Source organism: Sylvia atricapilla, chromosome 21, assembly GCF_009819655.1.
Source record: "Sylvia atricapilla isolate bSylAtr1 chromosome 21, bSylAtr1.pri, whole genome shotgun sequence".
Taxonomy (NCBI): domain Eukaryota; kingdom Metazoa; phylum Chordata; class Aves; order Passeriformes; family Sylviidae; genus Sylvia; species Sylvia atricapilla.
In genome coordinates, this window is record NC_089160.1 from 7,545,170 (window position 1) to 7,566,112 (window position 20,943).

A 20,943-nucleotide genomic window follows, 5' to 3' on the forward strand; every position below is an offset into this window, starting at 1 on the left:
ATCTTAAGGCCAGTGACTTTGTACTCAACATCAATGAGAGATTTTTTAAAAGCTCCACATCCAGAACACTTTTGTTGTTGTTGTTGTTAATATTTATGGAGCATAACAGAAACCTTATATGAGCCAAAGTCCATGAAGCCTCAGTACAACCACAGGTTATACCTCCTAAAAGAGAAGTGTTTGACTTTCACCAGCCTTTTGCCTACAGATGTTGTGTCAGATGTTTCCTGACTGGTGAGATCACATCAGAATAAAACCATTTTGGAGAACAAATTAATCTCTGCTGTCAGCATTGTGACAGAAATGAAAGAAGCCAAAATAAAAATACGAGACACACAGAAAAAAAAGGCAACCCCCAGTCCTAACCTGTACTTTAGGGCTACCAATGCTGCTCTGACAAATAACAGCATTGCACTCTTTAACCCAACAGGCACCTCCCTGATCACACTTTATCAGAGGGGAACTCCTGATTCTATCATTATTTTTCTGACATTCTTTGTGAAGTCACAAAACAGGAGGCCCTCAATGATACAAAATGTACACAAAGAACACATGAGCAGAGCTATCATCCTAAACAATTCCGGGCAGGACAAGGACTTGAAAGAATTTAATAAATATTTTCTTCGATAAATATTATTTCGAAAATCTCTTTATCAATGCAGGTAAAAAGAAGCACGTTTGCTGTGGTATACCTCACACAGAGCCATCAAAAGCAAAGCCATGCATCCCCCTGTGCCTGGTGGGCTGATTTTTATGAGCTTTAGCTCTGATTTTTGAGTAACAACAGCCAGGCACTTCTCCCTCTTGCTCTCCTCCTGCCATGCTTCAAGGTGCCTCCCTTGCAGAGCTGATACAGTGATAGCAACAAACCATCAGAAAATTCCTGAATTCTTCCATTCCTCCTGCCAGGATATCCACTATTTTATGAATTGTTTTGTTTGGTTTTGTTTCCCCTTGGTGCTTTTGAGGTTTTTCACAGAATACCAAGCTCTGCGGTGTTTTTTGTGTTCTAAGAACAGAGCCTGCCCTACCAGAACACTTTGCCATGTCAAACTAAGATTTCTGCCCAATTTATCACCATCTAGCTCAGGCTGGAAGGTAGTAAGTTTTCTGTACATGTATGCAAATATATTTGAAGCAACATATATCTATATAATCCATGCTAATTTTTGATCTAAATCCACTTGTCATTAATAAATAACTCAGTTATAATTTCTTTTTCTTAAAAAAAAAATAAATCTAAGGAGTATAAGGAAAGAAAAAGAAAGAAGGAATGAGAATAACAACAGACTTCTGGGTTTGGGACTTTTTTCTTATCTCAATCTTAGCCTCAAATCCCTGTTATCTGTGCAAGGACCTTTCCACCTGGAAGAGGGTTTGGAAAGAATTGAATGCTGAGCACCATTTTCCTATGTGGCTTCAAAAAAAGTGTCTTCCACCCTTCCTTTTTTCCAAGTGACAGCTGTATCCTGGGGTAACACCAGCTTCTTTCCAAAACAAATGTGGCACAGTTGCTATGATTTATCTTCACAGCTCATAGCTTAGAGTCACAGACAGAAAATACCCTTGACAAGGGAATATTTTCCCTGTGTGTTCCTGCATGCTGGAAGAGTCTCCTCAGCTGGAGACAAGGAGGATGCTGCAAATTGCCTGAAAAGGCTGCAGCAGCACTACCAAGTGACTAAACCCACATCATGTTTCTCTACAAAATTTGGAGGGCTTTACCTAATTCTGGTGAGTTCTCCAGCTTCTGCAGCAGGAAGAGTTTCTTTTTGCCCCAGGCAGAGGAAAAGGCTTCTGCAAGTGTGAATAAACCAACAGAGAGTTGCAGGGAGCTTTGGCTGGGCTTTTCTGAGAAATTGCCTCATGAAATCTGTGCAGTATATGTCCCAGGTTCAGAGGATTTCACAAAACAAGAGTCAGAAAAGGAGCAGCTCTTGCTCATAACTTTGCTCTGGGCCCTGGCACAGGCTGTTTCAGGGGTGCCAGCACCACCCCAGCATCTCACTCACAGATTTGCTCACCACATTTGCTTGTAAGATGTAAAGAAGGAAGTAATTATTACTGTAGCTGGTGGGAATAATTGCACAAACTTATTTCTAGTTAAGATATCTGGTTTGCATAAGCCTTCAAACATTTTTACACATTCTGAGATTTAACTGAGGGGAAAAAAGGAAAAAAAACCAACCAAATGGACTCCTGAAAAACAGCTGTGGGCTAGAAGAGCTCTTTCCATGTTACTCTCAGGATCCAACAGCTTCTTCTATCACACTCAGATAAAAATGTGTGAACATCAACCACATGGAACACAAGTTCTTTGTTTTTCCTTCCCTAATGAACTCTGCAAAGAATGCAACATAATTATGCCTCCGAAAGAAACTACTATGCTACTACTAAAAAAGCTCTGTTCTTTGGCTAGCACCCATCTCTGCAAATGCTGTCACAACAGACTCCAAACTGTCACTTCAGCAACTGCCCCTCACGGGAAAAACATATTTCTTCTAATTAGGCAAAATTCTAACTCCGCATCTGAAGAGCATAATTTGATCTTTTCTCTAGAAACTCATTAACCACTTGAGTTCAATTATTAACATTTGCATTAATAACTCACTGAATTAACTACCCATTGTGTGAGTGCAGCTCCTGCTTTGGCAGGGTGATGCTCTGAGGACATTCCAGGGAAGGTGGCCTGGGCCATTTCCACCTCAGAAACATCTCTGAAGGTTGCAGAGGTGTAATTCCTGCCTCTGGGTTTGCATGGCTTCCTCTCCTCTCCTCTCCTCTCCTCTCCTCTCCTCTCCTCTCCTCTCCTCTCCTCTCCTCTCCTCTCCTCTCCTCTCCTCTCCTCTCCTCTCCTCTCCTCTCCTCTCCTCTCCTCTCCTCTCCTCTCCTCTCCTCTCCTCTCCTCTCCTCTCCTCTCCTCTCCTCTCCTCTCCTCTCCTCTCCTCTCCTCTCCTCTCCTCTCCTCTCCTCTCCTCTCCTCTCCTCTCCTCTCCTCTCCTCTCCTCTCCTCTCCTCTCCTCTCCTCTCCTCTCCTCCAGTATTAATAAAGTGCCCAATTCAAGGTAATAATTGCAACAAGAACTCCTGGCAAGGGTGGAAATTATCAGGACTCAGCTCCTGATGCTGGCTCTGGTAACATGAAGCTCCCAATATGAGAAATAATAAATAAAATCTTCACTCCTAAGTAGTGTTTAATGCCACAGTTATTCATGCTGGGGCTCCTGCAGAGCAGCAAGAAACCTGCTGGAAGCCTTAGGGGTTCTGACATTCACCCAAACTCCACTGATTCCTTGATGGAAGCTTTTCATAGTAATAGGAACCCAAGATTTATTCAGCAAGAAATGGGTTTTCAAGCAGTGTTGTAAACACTAAACACGAAGACAAGTTTGCACCTGGCCTCAGTTATAAAATGACTTCCAAATCCAGGGCACAGTGGGGTGCAGACTTTCAAATGCAGAAATGCATCTTCAGAAAGCTATTTCATCCCAAAAAGGTCCACAATTTGAATTTAAAAGGGGAAGGGAAGGGAAGGGGAAGGGGAAGGGGAAGGGGAAGGGGAAGGGGAAGGGAAGGGAAGGGAAGGGAAGGGAAGGGAAGGGAAGGGAAGGGAAGGGAAGGGAAGGGAAGGGAAGGGAAGGGAAGGGAAGGGAAGGGAAGGGAAGGGAAGGGAAGGGAAGGGAAGGGAAGGGAAGGGAAGGGAAGGGAAGGGAAGGGAAGGGAAGGGAAGGGAAGGACAATATGCAAACACACAGACAAACAACTAGTTTCTACTTTTGGTTTAACTGCGGTGACTATGTACATCAACACTTTTCTCAACAGTAAAGCTTCCACAGGTCTTTGTCAGGTTATTTCCCAGAACATTTACAGGTGAGTACCTCCATGTTAAGGATTTCCTGAATCCTTTTAAATTCTCTGGCTGGTATTTGCTACAGTGTTTTGGATATGCAGCAGTGTGTGAACCTCAAGAAGCTGAAGGCTCCGGCACAGCTCTCTGCTATTTGGATACTAACTTAGACATTTTTTGCTTCACAGCAAAGGAATGTAACAGAAGTTACTCTTTGTTATGAGATTTGACACACTTAAGCAGCCTTAAAAAAAACTCAACAAAACAACACACACCACCCTAACAATCAGCAATCAGGGATATAAAGGAACTAGCTGAAAAAATACACCTTTCCAAATTCCCAGTGCCATAAGATATTTTCAGATGAACTTTCAGATGAATAAAGGCATAAACTTACACAAGAGCTTCTATGTGAACTGTAATATGGGTCTGCATGAGACTCTGGATTTTGTTATTTCTGCAGTTGGTAAATTCAGGCATAACAATTTCTGAAGTCCTTCAGCTTTTACAAACAGGTATGATTGACAGCCTCTGAATGCTCTGCTTTTCATAACAACCGTGATTGACAGCCCTTTGGTGCATAGCCCAATCAGCCTAACAACCTTATTGTTCTCTAATAATTACTTGATAATTTCTTTTTTTCCCAACGTGTTGCTGTTAGTTATGGATCAACAAAGAATGTTCTGAACTTCCCAAAAGTTTATTTAACTCGCAGAGGTTTGGGGCTACCTTTCTGGGAGCCTCATTCTGTGGTTCCCAAGGTGCACAGGCTGTCACTCTAACATAAGCAATGCTTTCCCTGGCAAACAGAATGGATCAGAGCCCCCAGAAATGTGACAATCCATGTGTTGTTTTGGCATGTATCACTCCCAGGATTTCTGTACAAAGAGAAATGTTTCTTAACTTAATAGACCCTGGAGCATGAAGAACAGAGCTCACAGTTTGCACCCAGGGCCAGAGCCTCGCGTGGGATGAGTGCCTGGAGCTGAGCTCTGCTCAGAGCAGTTTACTGCCTCCAAGCTGCTCAAGATGGCAACTTGTTTAACCTCTGCTGAAAGCAATAATTGGGATTTTCCTGCTACAGAGAGATCATCCTCAAGAACACTCAGCCGGGGGATACTGACTTGTGTGAATCACATGAAGGAAATCACGACCTGGCAGGATCCCTTTACTGGTATCTGCAAAATAAATATCTGAAATTGGAAAGTGTGGGGTTTTTTCATCTCTCTCTTGATTTTCAGATAGAATGGGAGCAGGAAGCAGCAAAATGAAAACCCACATTTCCCCAGATTTCTGAAACTTTGTGAATATATTTCTCTTGAGTATGTTGAAAACACGACAAAGGCCACCTACATTGCAAGAGAGCAAAAGAAAGATTTCTGTCAGAGGGCTATTGAAAGTATATTATGATGTATTTAGTTACTCGTAAAAGGACCAATAAAAAAAGAAAAGCCTTACAAAAGGAAGGATGCCCAGTCTGAGTTTTTCCAAACATTTCCAGTTCTTCAACAAGAGGACTGAAAAATTAAGTAGGCATCAGAAGGAGAGAGCTGGGACTTTGCTTTTCCAAACCACAACTGTGGAACCTGAGCACAGCTTTGCAGTTCACTTGTTGGGTCACCTTTTCTGGAATTAGCCTGAAGTTTGGCCCCTGCACCAAGCTACACTGAGCATCACCAACCAGCCTGTAGACCCAGGGCACGGATTTGTGAGTTAATGCTGTAATGCGGAGGGTTTGTGCATATTTACTGCAAATGGAAGCACGTACACAATGCACAGACTGTATGGGCTCATTCTGCTCATAAACATTTGCTCAGAGATTCAGGGGCTCCTCTGGGGCCAGTTGAATGGTTAGTCCATTCCTGTTTGTTCATTCACTTTTCTGCACTTTTGAATTTTACCCACATATTTTCAGAACTGGCCATTTACATAATGTATTACTCACTACCACAATCTCTAATTATCTACAGAGCTCTTTTCTTTATTGAGTACTTTTTCCCATCCTGTAAACACACTGGGCATTTTCTTAAAGTTGGGTTTGAGTTGATAAATCATGTAGGGAACAATAGTGAGGTGATGAATCATGGCAATGACAGCACTGTCTCACTACAGGATGAGGAAACTACTCATTGCATACCAGATCCAAGCAGAGGACAAAAAAACAGCCATCTGCAGCCTATGCCAACATCATGAGCAAGAGCTAAAAAGAGCTTCCCACAGATCTTAAGTCAATGGGATCTCTGACACGTTTTCTCAAGGACTTTCAGGATGAATTCTTGAGTTCTCACCTCAGCAGCCTGCAATCCCTCACCTCCAGCTTGGGCTCAGAGACTCCAGTGCACTCATCTCAGCTTGCCCAAGGTTTGTTTTTGGCACCTAAAGCTCAGTTCTTGCACAGGCACACAACCACTGCCAGCTCACCAAAACCCAGGGCAGAGAACAGAACAATCCCTGTGCAGATCAAACCTTTCAGAGGGTGCAGAGAGGGTGGGGAGCACCCAGGTGAAACACCTGGGGACCCACCCCACTGCCAGGAATGAGAACGATGTTTCCAATCAGATGAGAGCAACATCCTTCTCTGCCCTCTAAGGCACAGCAAGGTGTGGGAGAGGCACTGTAAAAACAGCAGAGGTGCTGGTTTGCAGCAGATCTCTTGCAGATCCAACACTCTAAAAAATTATTGTAGCAGTGGGATTTCTTCCGGTGTTTCATGTAAGATTCCCAGACATTTCTGTAGCACAAACTGACCCCTGTGAGGCACACAATTTATGGATCCTGCCTCTCCTGCACCTCACAGATGAAGCTGTAGTGGCCCTGCCTGGATGCCAGACACCTCCAGAGCCTCTCAATCCCTCCCCTCTACAGCTCGACAGGGGAGAGAAAAATATAACAAAAGGTTCCTGAGTTAAAGACAGAGAGAGCTCTTAGTCTTGAGGTAATTCTGCCGTGCAGGAGAGGGGGATGAAGGGAGTACTTTGTACATTTTCAGGGTTAAAAAGGAGGATCAGAGGCCACATCAGCAGCCAGTCCCTCACAGACAACCAGCTGCCCACAAAACAGCTGAAGAAAACCCTGCAGATGGAAGAAATGTGGCAGCATCAAACAACAGCTCACACCCAGCAGCTACAAAACCAGTGTGTGTGCTGTCCTTGAGATACCAAACTAAGAGAAATTCCTGCTGATAGGAAGTTTCTTCCCTGCAGTGAGTGGGACAAATTTTTTCCTTCAGTTTTTGCCGTGTTTCAATTCATTTGCCTCATTTTGCTCTCACCAGTTCTACAATCCTCAAAATCCCGGATGAAAACCCAGAAAATAATCAATACATTTATTTTTTTATTATTTAATACAATATCTTGCTCATCTAAGTTTATTCAATATGTTCATGGTCCTCAGAGCCTTTTCATTTTATAACAATGGAAATCTTTCCTTAGCACTGTTTCACTGGGGGGAAAATTAAATACTGTCACCTAAGGTCATCTTAAATCTTCAACAAATTACTTTTATCCTCTCCAATTATTACTTACCAGCAGATACACTTCCAGCATCCTCTTCCCATTCATATTTTCTTACATTCACAATCCAAAACCAGATGCTAATGAATCAGCATTTATCTGATTTCCAATTTCACTAATTATTTATGAGATCAGCTAAATCGGTTTAATTTAGAATTATAGACTTAGTTACTCAAGGCAGAATTTTCTCACAATTAAGGATTTTAAGCTGCCTAAAAGTAAATAATACAGTAAAATTTAATCTCTGTTCAAGGTCCAAATATATTATTGATAAGTGTTTTTAACTGGCAAGAACATGCTTAATTCTAGAGGTATCCTTTTAATCCAAAATGAATTAAACAAGAATTGAAAAATAAAAACCCATTATTGAGTATAAAAGACCCTGAAAAATCACCCAAATGCATTTTTATGTTCTGGAGATAACACTGAAACCAGCCTAGTTTTGCATCTTTAAAAATGCTATGAAATATGAACATATTAATCCTGTCAATAAATTAGACAAAAATTAAGATGCTGAAAGATGCACAGAGCTTCAGCTGGCAGAGGTTAACTCTGGAGATGGGAATGTCACAGCTTTGGCACTAGAGCCCAGCAGGTGACACTGCACCCTGTGTCACACCAGCTCCAGAGCAGACTCTGCCCCACTGCTGACTGCACAAGCTTTCTTAATTAGATCTGAGAACTTGTTAAGTTTTAAAAAGTGTGTTTGTGTCATTAAAGATAAATTATCCTTCCCTCTGGCAAGCAATAACCCCTGCTGTCTCCAGGTGCAGCCCCAGCCTTAAACCACTGGGGAGGGTTTCCCCAAACAGCTCCTGCTGCGTTCCACACCTGCCCTCACCTTTTCCTCTCTTCCACACACGCAGAATAAAGGCAGAGTAAAAACCCTGAAAGCGCATCTTTGAAGCAACACCTTCCTTGGAGGACAGGTTTCCCAAGTGAGGAAGTTCTGGGGGGAGTGATGGGGAGTGAAGCCCCTTGGTGTGAGCAGGAGCTGCTGGTTCCAGAGTCCCCAGCCCAGCACCACTCCCACCCCACCAGCATTTCACCCCCAGGCAAAAATCACACCTACTGCTCTTCACAGATTAGCACTTGACTGTTCAATCCATATTTCTCTGCTTCGGTTCACCAAGGAAAGCCAAGTGCCTAGGGTTTTTCAGTCACCCTAAATCCTGTCATTATTGGCAACAAAACCAGATTGCTGAGGGTTTTTTTGGGTTTTGTGGACTGTTTTTCCAGCCTGAAGTTTTTGGCTAGAAAAATTTTCAGCAAAGTGAAAGAGAATGGAGCAATGATATTACTTTTGTCCCATTTCCAGGGAGAGTGGCAGAGAGCCAGTTCCCAGAATTTTTTTTTTCTCAAAAGCCAGTTGATTCATGTTTGTCTCAAGTCCCAGTATCCTTGTGAGAAGCTGTCAGAGGGCAGCCAAAATTGTTTCACCTACAGATGAAAGGCCACTCGCTTTCAATCATATGCAAAACCAGGGAAGTGCCACAGAGCAAAGAGCCTTGCCCAAAATTCTGATGACACTCAGAAGCTCACCAACCATTAGTCACCGCTGTAAATCAGCATGACTAATCAGCTCAGCTCCACATCTTAATGACACTGATGGATTTTCACCAGCCCCAGCACCCATCCAAGAGGACCAGGGCAACTCTGGTGAACTCTGGGTGCAGGGTCATGGTGAAGAAGCCTCCCCACAAAACACTCAGGAATTCTTGTTCTAAGCCAGCCTTGAAGGTGTCCTGTGGCAGAACTTTCTACTTTCATAGTAGAATGGCCAGTGGCAGGAGCCAGGCAAGCTGCCAAAATGGATGGGAAAGAAAGAGCAAAATGGAGAACACCACAACCTGGGTTTCTTGTGGCTTTGCATCTTAGAAATCAGCTTGTGTTAGACACAGAGAGAAATGGGACTACATTTTAGACATGCTCTTTCTTTAGGTAGACTAATTCACCTGACTATATTTCAAAGTATCTTTATAACACCAATATATGGGTTATATTCACAGGAAAACCTTTACAGAAAGCCTAACAGCTAATTTAGCAGGATTCTTTCATTACAAGCTCTTTCACAGCTTCTCCATTATCTCATGCTCTCAAAGAGCTTTTCAGACACACACTGCACAACATGCAAACACACTTATGCTCAATTTACAAGCAGATAAATGAAGACCTGATATCTTGGAAATAAAATCTGGGAGAAACAATAGAGCTGACACATACCCCCAGGTGAGTTCAGTCCTGGATTCTCACTCCAGGAACCTGGACTGCTCACACTCAAGGTTTTCAAGCTTTTAGCTCAGCCATGAGAGCAAAGCGCACCCCTCTATCAAACTGCAACTCTTTGATTGCCACTCTGCTTATCAGACTAGAAGCAGTAACAGAAAGACAGAGGAAGATGGTAAAATTAAGACAGTCGTGACTATTTCACAGAACTTTCATGTCTTGGTGCTGTTCCATCAGACACTGGAGGGAAAACACGATTTTGGGCATGAGTTCGACTGGCTCTTCATCATGGCTGAAATTCAGTACTTTGGAATGAGCTCACTAGCTCAGGGTGGTTTTTTTGTTTGGTTGGTTTTGTTTTTTGTTTTTTGTTTGGGGTTTTTTGGTTTTTTTGTTGTTTTTTTTTTTGTTTTTTGGGGGTTTTTTTTGGGTTTTTTTTTAATGTTTTTTCTCAGCTGGGAAACATTCCAGCTAATAATGAGTTAAAATAATCACTAATGGATTCAGTGAAGGCAAAAACTAATGCAAGAGAAGTGCTGGGAGCATGGAGCCATGAGTGAAGGCAGGGTGGGGAAACCTGAACAAGACCCTTCCTTTTGAGGGCAGCTAAATGCTCAGCAGTTAATTGAGAAGAGGAGCTTCAGCCTATTTTATTCAACTACAAAGTGACTTGAATATCTCTGCTGTCCTGTGCAATACTCTACAGACGCCTGGCACAGTCTAAGGTAGATGTCTGAATTTCAGCATTCAGTGTGAACGTCTGAAAACAGTCTGATGGCTCATGGACCATTTCTGTTGTGAATTTAAAGCAATTGTAATGTCTGAGACAGTTTCTTCAATGTCCATAACTGAATTCAAATTAAAAGCATCAACCAAGAGACATCAGCCTAAGTATCTCTGCCTGAGGCAGAAGAATTGATATATTAACTGAAGGATAACGTGGAACACATTGTACCTCAGGAAATGCATTTGCTCCAAAACACATTAAGACTGTCAACAATTTGGCTTGGATGTTCACAGCATGGTACAACGACTACAACAACAAAAAAAGTCATTACTGTGCCATGATATGCAATAAAACCAGGCTTCAACACAGACAGTAAAGCTCTAGAGAGAAAAATACATGGCTAGCAAATCAAAGAAGAAGGTTCCCAGGCTGGCATAACAAGGGGTTAAATTTTGTAGTTTATTTGATGTGAAAAGATCCAATTAGATCACAAGATTTCTTCTGGCATGTGAAAGCACTGCTTAATCCTGCTGCCCACAATCATTGCCACTGCTCATCACTTCTGCATCACCTCTGCACACACACAGCACGTGTGGGTCAGTGCTGGCCTCCTGCACACTCTGTCCATCACAGGGAACCCTTCCCTGTGAGCTCCACAGGAACTGGGTAAGGAACAGCTCTTGGGGGTGGACAGCAGCTCTGCTTTGGAAATCAAAATAAACCTTGTACTACAAACTGGGACTTTGCTACGTCTCTTCATTAACCGAAACATCTACAGTAAATAATTATTTAGTGTTCCTGGACTTGCTTGTTCTACTTATACCAACACTAAAGAAAGAAAAAAAATCAAGGCCTAGACAAAAATGCATTTTCTATGCAGGAGAATAAAATTTGCTGCTTGGTCAAGGAATGACAGACTAGCTGGTGTTGGAAGGGACCTCTGGAGACCATCTAATCCAATCCCCCTGCTCAGGCTGGTTCACAGAGAGCAGCTTGCACAGGAGTGCATCCAGGCAGGTCTGAATCTCTCAGGAGACTCCAGCATCTCTCTGGGCAGCATCTTCCAGTGCTCTGTCACTCTCACAGTACAGAACTTTTCCCTCTTATTCGAATGGATTTTCCTGTATTTCAGTCCCTGCTCAGTGCCCTGTGCTGTCACTGGGCACCTCTGAAAGGAGCTGATTTGGTTCTTTTATGCAGAGTCTAATGAAGCCAAGGGAAAAGGGATGGCTGCTGCTGAGGGTATAGTTCATCACAGATGAGAACAGAAACAACTTCGGATATTTAAATGACACCTTTTTGCTACTGTATCCAACCTATTAAGTTAAAACAATTCAGCAAGAGTGGTTGATAGTTTTTTCTTTTTACTTCCAGCAGATGATAGTTTTGGGGGATAAGTCAACTGTTTTCTGTAGAGGTTATAAGGAAATTTAAAAAATTCATTGAAGCCAAACCAAATCAGAGCCAACTATAAAAATAGTTTCCCCCCCTCCTTCAAGCCATAGTGTGTTAAGAAGAAAATGTCCAAATTAGCAGTCTAAAATAGTGCTTGCGACCACAAGCTGAAGTTCATGCTGCACTGGAGATTTGCTGTGATCTGTGCCCTGTGAAACCACTGAGTCTGTTCTCCACATGGTTTGACTCCCTCACTGGGAGCTGGAAGCAGAATTATCTGGTGGGTATGATGTTTTTCACTTCTCTACAGTTTCACTCCTTGGAAGTGTATCTTTCCTTATCTCCCCTTCTACTTACTCCTTCAGTGACCTTGGAAAATAGAGATCGAGATCACAGAAGCAGAATCCTGAAAGGATTAGTGCTTTTATTATCTTACTATTGGGAAGCTGATTAAAAGCACATATCCTTTCACAGACTACCCTGTCCATTACCACTTTCAGCTCTCTTAAAAAGGTCACAGAGCAGGATATTAAACACAGCCTTATGTACTGAGCACTCTTAACTTCCAGCATAGGTGTTATCATGGCAAATGTTGTAGCAAGTTGTTTGTCTCTAGCTCAGCTCTCTGTCAGAGTCTGTCCAAGGATGTGATGTGCCTCAGGACCGTCTCCAATGACTGAGGACGGAGACCCCAGACTCTGAAAGGAGCCCTGGCCTGGCTGAGGTGGAATGTTTGCCAAGTCTCAGAGGGCTGGTCTGCATCTCCATGAGAACGGAGTGCAAGAACAATGGAACTGGTCACAGTGGACTGAGGCAAGGCTGCTTGCCCAAACTGGTCTGTCCATACCAGAGTACGGCACGTACGGTGTGCAGCTTGTCCCTGAGCACACAACCTCAGCACGGGAAGTTCCTGCTCTGGCTCTGGGCCCCTCGCTTGGCCTCAACACAGGTGGGTCCTGCTTTGGCTCTGTGCCCCTCTTTGGTTTCCACCTTGACCAACCCATAAAACCCTGGAGACCCCTGCTCAGTTTGTGATCACCCCACTGGAGAAGATCATGTCTACAGGCATCTCGGCCTCGAGGACTCGTCCCTCCACGTTGGTAGTTATAATCCCCTTACCCTCTTTTCTATCTTTTCTTACTATTCTCTATTTCTCTCCCCACTATCGCATTTGTTGGCACTAAATAAAGGTGCATTTTTTATTGAGTAAACTGAGTTGTCCTCCACTGTGTCTTTTGCACTCTGAGATCCCTAAAATGAACCATCAGGTTTCCCACATATGTTTGTGGACCCTGACACAGTCCTATCTTAACTCCTGCTGCAACACAACAATGGCAACAAGGATTTTGATAAGAAAGCCTCACTGGCCTGATAACAAGGCAAAGAATTGTGGTGGGTGATGGATAGTTACATAAATACTGCCATTTTATCTGCACAATTCCAGCCAAATCCCTCGTCTGTGATGGTCTCTGAGCCTCTGACCAGCCCACAGTGACAATGCCCTTGACCTGGTGTGAGGCCATCAGCACTTCTCTGCTGACTGGCAATACAAAGCCAAAATCACTGTGTGAAAGTCACTGCAGATATCCCGTCACACTTCCACAGCACCAACCCAAGGACATTTTACAAGGTCTGAAGAGAGGGCCTTTCCTGTTTTCCCATTATAATAGCAAGCTCCTTTCTAATGTCATTTCTCTTGAAGGTATCAGATGCTTTGGATCTCTCTACCACGTAGAATGGCAAGGCATGAACCCTGAAAACACTCACTCAGAGAGTCTCTTAACCCAGGAAGAGGTCAGACAGGGAGAAGGTCAGACAGCCTCTCCAGGCTCCTCAGAGCACCAGTTATAAAATCAGTGTATTCAAGAACAGATTGCAGCAATCATCTCCATAGGTACCCAAGTCCTTTTGTGTGGTCACATCTTCTTTAATGCAGCAGTTTTCATTCCATACCTGGTTTGAGCAACAACGAATCTGGGCAATGTGGTGTTTAATTGAGGAAGAGAGCAGATTGCCAAATGGACAAAAATAACTCATAGGAGAGCAGCGGAAGTTTTTTTTTTGTCTTTTGGTTGACATTGACATCAACACACTGCTGCTTTTATGGAAGGATCCCCCATAAGTCTGCAGACCACTGTGAGTCAGCCCCAGCCCTCGGAATAAATCCTGGGGAGGGTCGAGGGTTCTGCTGCTGGGGTGGCCCCAAGGAAGAGAAGGAGCCCTGCTTGCTGACAGCCGTGATGTAATGCAGACAGCCCTTCCTGCAATCATTCGTGGGTGTCAGGAGAAGCTAAGAATAAACCAGGAAAAGCCTCTGCAAAGGTCTGCTAAGCAATGAGCTGAAAGAAACATCTCTCAAGGTACAGCGAGCACACCCTGGCTTCAGCTTAAAACACAGCCTTAGGTGACCTCTGCTGCATGGTCACAGGTGATCATCACACATTGCACTTAATTTTATTTTTTTTTTTTAATTGCTGATTTACCTGCCCAGGAAGTGTTAAAACCAGCACAGAAAAGTGGAAGTTAGAAAAAAAGACTTACATCGCTGTCCGTATGGGATACATTAGAGTTGCTAAGCTTAAGGAAATAGGTAGGTGACCCCTCCTGGTCATTGAAGGGAGTTGCCAAGCAAATTGCACCATTTAAGATTCTGCTTATCCACAAGCCAGAAAAACTCGATTTTTTTTTTTAACAGCTTGTTTCAAACGAGCTACAAAAATATGTATCTCCAGCAGAGAAAGCAGGACAGCACTGGCTGCCATTCAGAAGGAGAGATGGTCAATTAAAAGAAAGAAGCCAATTAAGAGGCACTGCTAGTCAGGAAGATACCAGGGAGAAAAGAAAGGAGATAAGGAACATGACTGTCTGAGAACACCGAGTCTCCCCAGCACAGGCTGGGGCAAATCTGGTGTTGTGCATAAGATACATTTCATTGCCTGCAAACTGAGGAAGCGTGCTATGATCAGACCCTGGAAATAAAAAATAGAATCAAAATCTAAACAACAACACAGCGTTTTTGTCAGCTTTAAGCTTCTTGTTTTCCTTTTTAACACAAGATCAAGGAATTTCTTTGCCAGAGAGAGCCCTATAACTCTGTAAACTTACAAAAGTTTGTGAAAGACAGGATTACTGCTTAACTCCTGATTTATTTGGAAGCTTTAGGGCAGTCTAGCAGCTAAATTAATACTTAAACTGTACATGCAGGATTCAAAGCCAACTGTTAACTCTCATGATAGCCAAAGAAAGCTTACTCCCAGGGTCTTCAGAATAAGCACAATAGTCGTGGGTATGGTGCCATGCACTCCAAGCACAATGAAATTGCACCTATGTAAAACCACAGAGAACAAGGTTAGAAGGAAGCCCAAGTAATAAAAGGTCATGTCACATGAAATGCTAACCATCACTTTGTTGCAACTGAATTTTTGCAAAAGGAAAAAAATTGCAATCTCTTTCGAAAGAAAATGTAAGATGAAACCTACACCACATCCACTCCCAAATCAAAATTCAATAATGTTAAATGTACCTTTTTTTATGGCCCCAAACCCCTGAATATACTGGATCTGTTGAAGTGTCTACTACCAGCTAGAATCAAGAACAGCAGAAGATAAATTTGAATGAAAATCTCTTCTGAAACCAGATAAGACTTCTTGCAATATCATAAAAATATCCGGAGAAGATGCTTTTAATTTAATCAGCATTAAGGACTTTCAATTAATTCCAAAGGGGAAACAAAAAAAACAAGCACGTCTCTGCTCAGCATTAAAAGCAACAGCCTTTGTAATGGAGCAGAAGGACTCACAATTTTCTCTCTTTTTCAGAAATAAAGCTCTGTAAACGCTGGGCATACTATCAACCTGAACCTTCTTGATGCTCTGGATGACTTGGTCAAATAATAAACAGCAGAGTCACTGCCCTGCCCTGCTCAGACAAGGCACACAACCCACTTAGACTTGGTATCAGAGAAATCAGGAACAGGACAGGGGCTGTTTCATCATGGGCATCTTCGGAATTTGAGGAAATTACCTTTCTGTTTTAAATTACAGAAACTATCATCCTACATCTGTATTCGAATCCACAAATGGTTCCTAATGGAATAATGTGTTGATTAAGTCCTCAAACAAAACATTCTGGTGTTGGTAGCAGCAAGGCACCAGCTGTTTCAGAGAGCAGCTGTGTGTCAAGTGCAAAAGCTGACAAGTTTTGAGTTAGCATTGAGCTACCTGACCACGTTGTTCTTTTCAGCAGCAAGAGGACAGAGGCTCAGCTCACTCAGTCAGAGCCTGGTGCTAAAACCACCGAGGTCAGGGTTTGATCCTTGCATGGCCATTCACTGAAGGGCTGGAGTTGATGATCTTTGTGAATCCCTTCCCACCTGGAATATTCTGTGATTCAAATGTGGGCTTAGCAGGAATGTTCCTACCCAAAATGCACAGAAGGAAAGGAACCTCTGCCTTTCAATTAATTATTTAAATTACTTGATGCAACCCTTATGTTCACAATCTGCAGCTACACTGAGAAACAGAAGCAATCCAAAACCTCCAAGGACGTTAATCATTACAGAATATGCAGGGGGAACTTGTTGACAACCACAGCAGTAATTTAAATCTGCTGGCACTTTCGGAAACAGACAGCTCTGTACAAAATCCAGCTGGAGCTGCCTTCCCCTCCTCTTGTTCTCTGAACACTGACAGCAGGACATCTCCACCTCCACTCACCAGGTGATCGGCAGGGCGGGCAGTGAATCCTGCAGATGATCATGGGTGTTTTCCCTGCTGAGAAAAGCACAAAACAATCCTTCTGCAGCTGTCACTGAGAAATGCTGCCCCCAGGAACAGCTTGTGTGGTTCTTCACAGCACTTCTAGTGCTGGACAGCTCCCGTGGATTTTTCATGGAAATAGTTACCCTCTCCAAAAGTACAATTCTTCGCTGTTTAAATCGACAAGCAATATTGAGTTGGTGATGTTAAAGCTATTCTGTCTCCCCACCAGGAAGTTATTTTAGCATTAATTTTTGGTCAAATCCCAACAAATCATTCCCACCCATCAGAGGAGGATGTGCTGCAACAGTCTGAGGCTTCACAAGTGTCCAGTCATCAGTGAGATATCCCTGGAGTCTTGACCTGTGTGCAGACCTTGTCCTCCTGCTGAAGTGCTGCTCAAAACATCCTTCAAGGTTTGCAACTACTGATTTCATAGCACGTAACCTTCAAAACACTTCTCTGAATTTTAAGGGACAAGGATATTACAACAAAAATCAAGAGGCTGAAAGACACGACCATGCAAATGAGATAAACAAATTTGCTGTATTTTTCTAGATTAGGTGTACAGAGCTTTTATGCAGCTAGTAAAAATCTTCCAGATGAGCCTTTAGGGCACATCAATTTAGAATTATTTTCTTTCTCATTGCTCAAAACCAATGCTGAAAATAGTTGCCAGCAATGCAATTGAGCCTGTGAAAGGCACCATAAAGGCTTCTGTGCCTCGAGGCACATCACTTCTGCTCCTCCTTTTATTTTCCCATGTATTTAATTGAACTCAGCAGTAACCTTTACAGGAAACCAAGATGGCAAAGCAGCAGATTTGTTCTGTGTGCTGAGTCTGGGCTGCCTTGCTGTGAGCTGCTGGGGGAAGTGGTGCCTGGAGATTCCCTGGGTTTGGAATGGGACAGCCCATGTCACCTGTTCCTCTGCTCCCTGTGGCCCTAAGTTTTCTTGCCTTCTGAGCGTTTGAGTTTTTGTAGTGGAGATTCTCACCCAGCTTCATGTAAACTCTGTATATATTTAGAATTATCTACTTTGTTTACCTATTTCTCCTCTGGGAGGAGAATTGTGATATTGATGGTGATGCTCACCTACGAGGTCGAAGAGGTGGCAACCTGTGTAGCCAATCTTCTGCCTTCTGATCAAAGTGTATATAAGATGGAGTCAGAAATATTAAAATAGAGTTTTCCTGCCTGACTTTCTGCTGCCTGCCTTGTCCTCTGTGTGTCCAATGCTGCAGCAGCTCCCTCCTGGAGGGAAGTTTTGCCCCACATCTTTTCCATGTAAGTCAGGATACGAACCTCTGCAGAAATTTTCCCTAAGTCACATGTAACTGTTGATAGGGAGCAGGGAGTATCTCACTAGCATAGGTACAGGAACCCAATCCTTTACCCTAACCCTTATACTTTCAAAATATTATAAACCATGGGCAAGCAGAACAAAAGCAAAACTCAAAACCATACAGCCAAAGCATTGCATTAATGTTATAGCTACAGAGCAGTCTCCCTTTCAATTTATTTTATGCTGTGTTTCACCCCAAGCTTGGTGTTTGCCAGAAAGATTTTTCAAAATGGAAAATATCTTTTGTGTTTGGCTGATCTCTGGCACTGCAGGACATCCTTCCTGGTTGGAAAGTACAGAAACAACACTGCTAAATGTGTTCAGGACCACAGGTATCTTCTCATTTGCAAAGAGAACAAGGAAAAACTGCAAGATAAAGGCCTGAAGGCTGAGATTAGATAAAAGTTCTGGCTTACCACACGTATCTAATTAGCAGAACATAGTGTAGGAGAGTGATAACCTTCTGTGTTTGGATGAGAATGCTCTGAACTGGCACACCTGGAGGACAGGGTAGGGCACCAGTGCCATCCCCCTGGGATCCCAGGGACACCTGAAGCCTGGGCTGTGGTGGGGACTGTGTGGGCTGGCAGGCAGAGGGTGCAGGAAAACACTCCCTTAACTGGCCCCTTCTTCCCCTCTGCACAGCAGAGCAGAGACCAGGGTCCTTCCCTGCTCCTGAGGGAGGATGGACAGGGCTGGGAAGGCAGCAGTGTCATCCTCACTTCCCCATGGCTTCACCTGTATTGGCCTGCAGCTCAATGTCCAGCTCAATCTCAAATTACAAAGCATTTCTAACGCACAAGATCATTAAAGTTAGTGCAAAACCAACTCGAAAGTTGCAGAGAAGAATAAATTCTGGCAATAATGGAACGACATAATCAGTGTTATTGTCATAAATGTCTGTAGTTACTACATTGGCAATTTTTCCAAATGGGTTGGCTTAGAGTCTGGCCTCCTGTGCTGATTACTAAATTATTTTCTTTACAAAGGTCTAAGAGGCTCTGCTTTCCAGATGAATAGCCTGAAGCCACTTGGTTCAGAGCCTCAGTCTCCTGAGATTCTTCTTGGACAGTAAAGAAACGAGACAGAAGAACACCAAACTGCTCTGTGTACAAACACAGCAGTGGCTTGGCTGATGAGAACACTTTGTGTAAGGTACCACTGAATTTAGAGTAAAGACAGAGGTGAATGGAGACTAGTTAAAAGTCAGAAGAAGTCAGAGGCAATATTGGATAACAAAGCATTTTAAACCAAATAAAGCTTCCTGAAGAGAATTTTGGCTTCACCACATCTCACTGCATCTAGGAGAACCTCCTTGCCAGGCAAATGCCAGCAGTGTGCTGGAACTGGCACTTCCCCAACACAACCACTGCCAGAATTTTGCAGTGCCCTGTCCCCCCCTTATCTGCCCCCAAGGAGCAGCAGCTTCTTTATTTGAACACAAAATATATTTGCTGAGCAACACTTACTTTTTTCTTGACAGAGAGCACCTGTGCTCAGGGAGGGGAGCTCTTTGCAGCCACTTGCACATCTGGTGGGTGGTGATGCAGCTGCTGGCAGGGGCTGGAGCAGGGACTGGAGCAGGGAATGGGACAGGGGCTGGAGCAGGGACTGGAGCAGGAATTGGAGCAGAGGCTGGAGCAGGGAGCAGCCACGGGCAAGGATCTCACACAGATGCACGGAGCCCTGGGTTTCCACCAGCCATGGAGCAGGATCTGGGGAGCACAGCAGGAAACAGGGAAGATCAGCCCTTCCAGCAGCTGCTCCAAAGGAGGTTTGAGGCCTGTGTGTGATGATGAGCTGGGCAGGTTTGCTGTGCCTGTAGCTCAGGGCTCTCCGAGCAGGAATTCCATGGGATCTTCTGGACCTGGGGATGGCACTGGGCTGAGCTGCTCAACGGGGAGGAGACTCAAATGTGCCAGGGAGATCTCTGGGGAAGAGAGATAGAGAGAGAGATGAATGAAAAACAATGTTTATCCTTGAAATTTAAATGGTTTTTCTAGAGTATGTTTGAAATGTCACAATTAAATAAGTCCATTAGACAAAATCTTATTAATTGGACAGCTTGGTCAGCTGTAGCTTACTCAGAATTTGTTCTGGTTTTAGTGTTCTATCATTAAAAATAGTTCTGAGTAATTCAAACCTCACAACACCAAGGAAAATTGCCCATAATTAACATCTCCAAGTGCAAGCAGCTTTCATCACACCAACACCAGCCAGAGCTCATATCACTCTCCTCCACTCCACTTGTTCATTTAGTCTGGTTTATCACTAAATTTCTTCTCTGGGTTCCACTAATGCAAACTTGCACTGGTTTGAAAGGTTCCTCTGCAGACACAACAAACAGCTCCACACAGGAAGGTTTAATCTGTCACCAGAACTTTTCAGCAATCAGATCCCTCAGCATTAGCTTTGTTAATTAAAGTAGCACATCTGAAAAATTAGCAGAAGGGAATACATTGGCATATTTCTGTTCAACAGGGAGAATTTATATCTTCAGCAGTCACTAGTGGACTGAAAAAAGCCAGTATAGGATGACACATGATGTTGTAGCACCCCTGGGCTAGGAAGGCAAGTAATACGAGTAATTTAAAAACCAGAAACATTCAAAAGATCATTAAAAAGCTACTAAACGTCACAAAATCAAATAAATACATTAATCAATTAAAACCTCTATGAAGCATCCTAATTGAATTTTGCTGTATTAGTGTCACATGGCTCTGGAAACTGCCCTTCAATGATCCAACCAAAATTGGCATGTTCCCATCCCCACTTATTCTTCCTGATCAGTGAAATATCACAAGAGAATGAAAAAACAAGATGAAGGGATTCAGGAAAAATAAATACCAGTATTTAAATTTTATTGTCTTCTTCTCACTCATGAATCTTAAACTCATTTATCCAAGACAGTGGATGGCATCCCTCTGCAAGAGTGAACTGCAGCCACGAACTAGTACACATGTCACGGAATAGAGAATCACAGGAAAGGGGATCACAAGAGCCCAGGTCAGGGAAAAAACATGAAACTCTGAGGAACTGAACAGCTCTTCCTCCAAAACCTCTCTACTGCACAGTCCAAGAAAGCAAAATGGCAAAAACTCCCCAGAGCACACAGAGCCCAGAGCCTGGAGCAGC

At 43.3% G+C, this 20,943-nt stretch overlaps 1 protein-coding gene across 1 annotated transcript in view; it reads right to left on the reverse strand.

Moving 5' to 3' along the window:
* The window catches only part of LOC136370593 (5-hydroxytryptamine receptor 2C-like), an 80,099-nt gene extending 60,370 nt beyond the window's left edge, over positions 1–19,729 (reverse strand). Inside the window, exon 1 of the mRNA XM_066334097.1 lies at positions 19,278–19,729. The gene's annotated coding sequence lies outside the window, so the exon portion shown is untranslated. The remainder of the gene's footprint in view (positions 1–19,277) is intronic.
* Between the last annotated feature and the right edge of the window lie 1,214 nt (positions 19,730–20,943).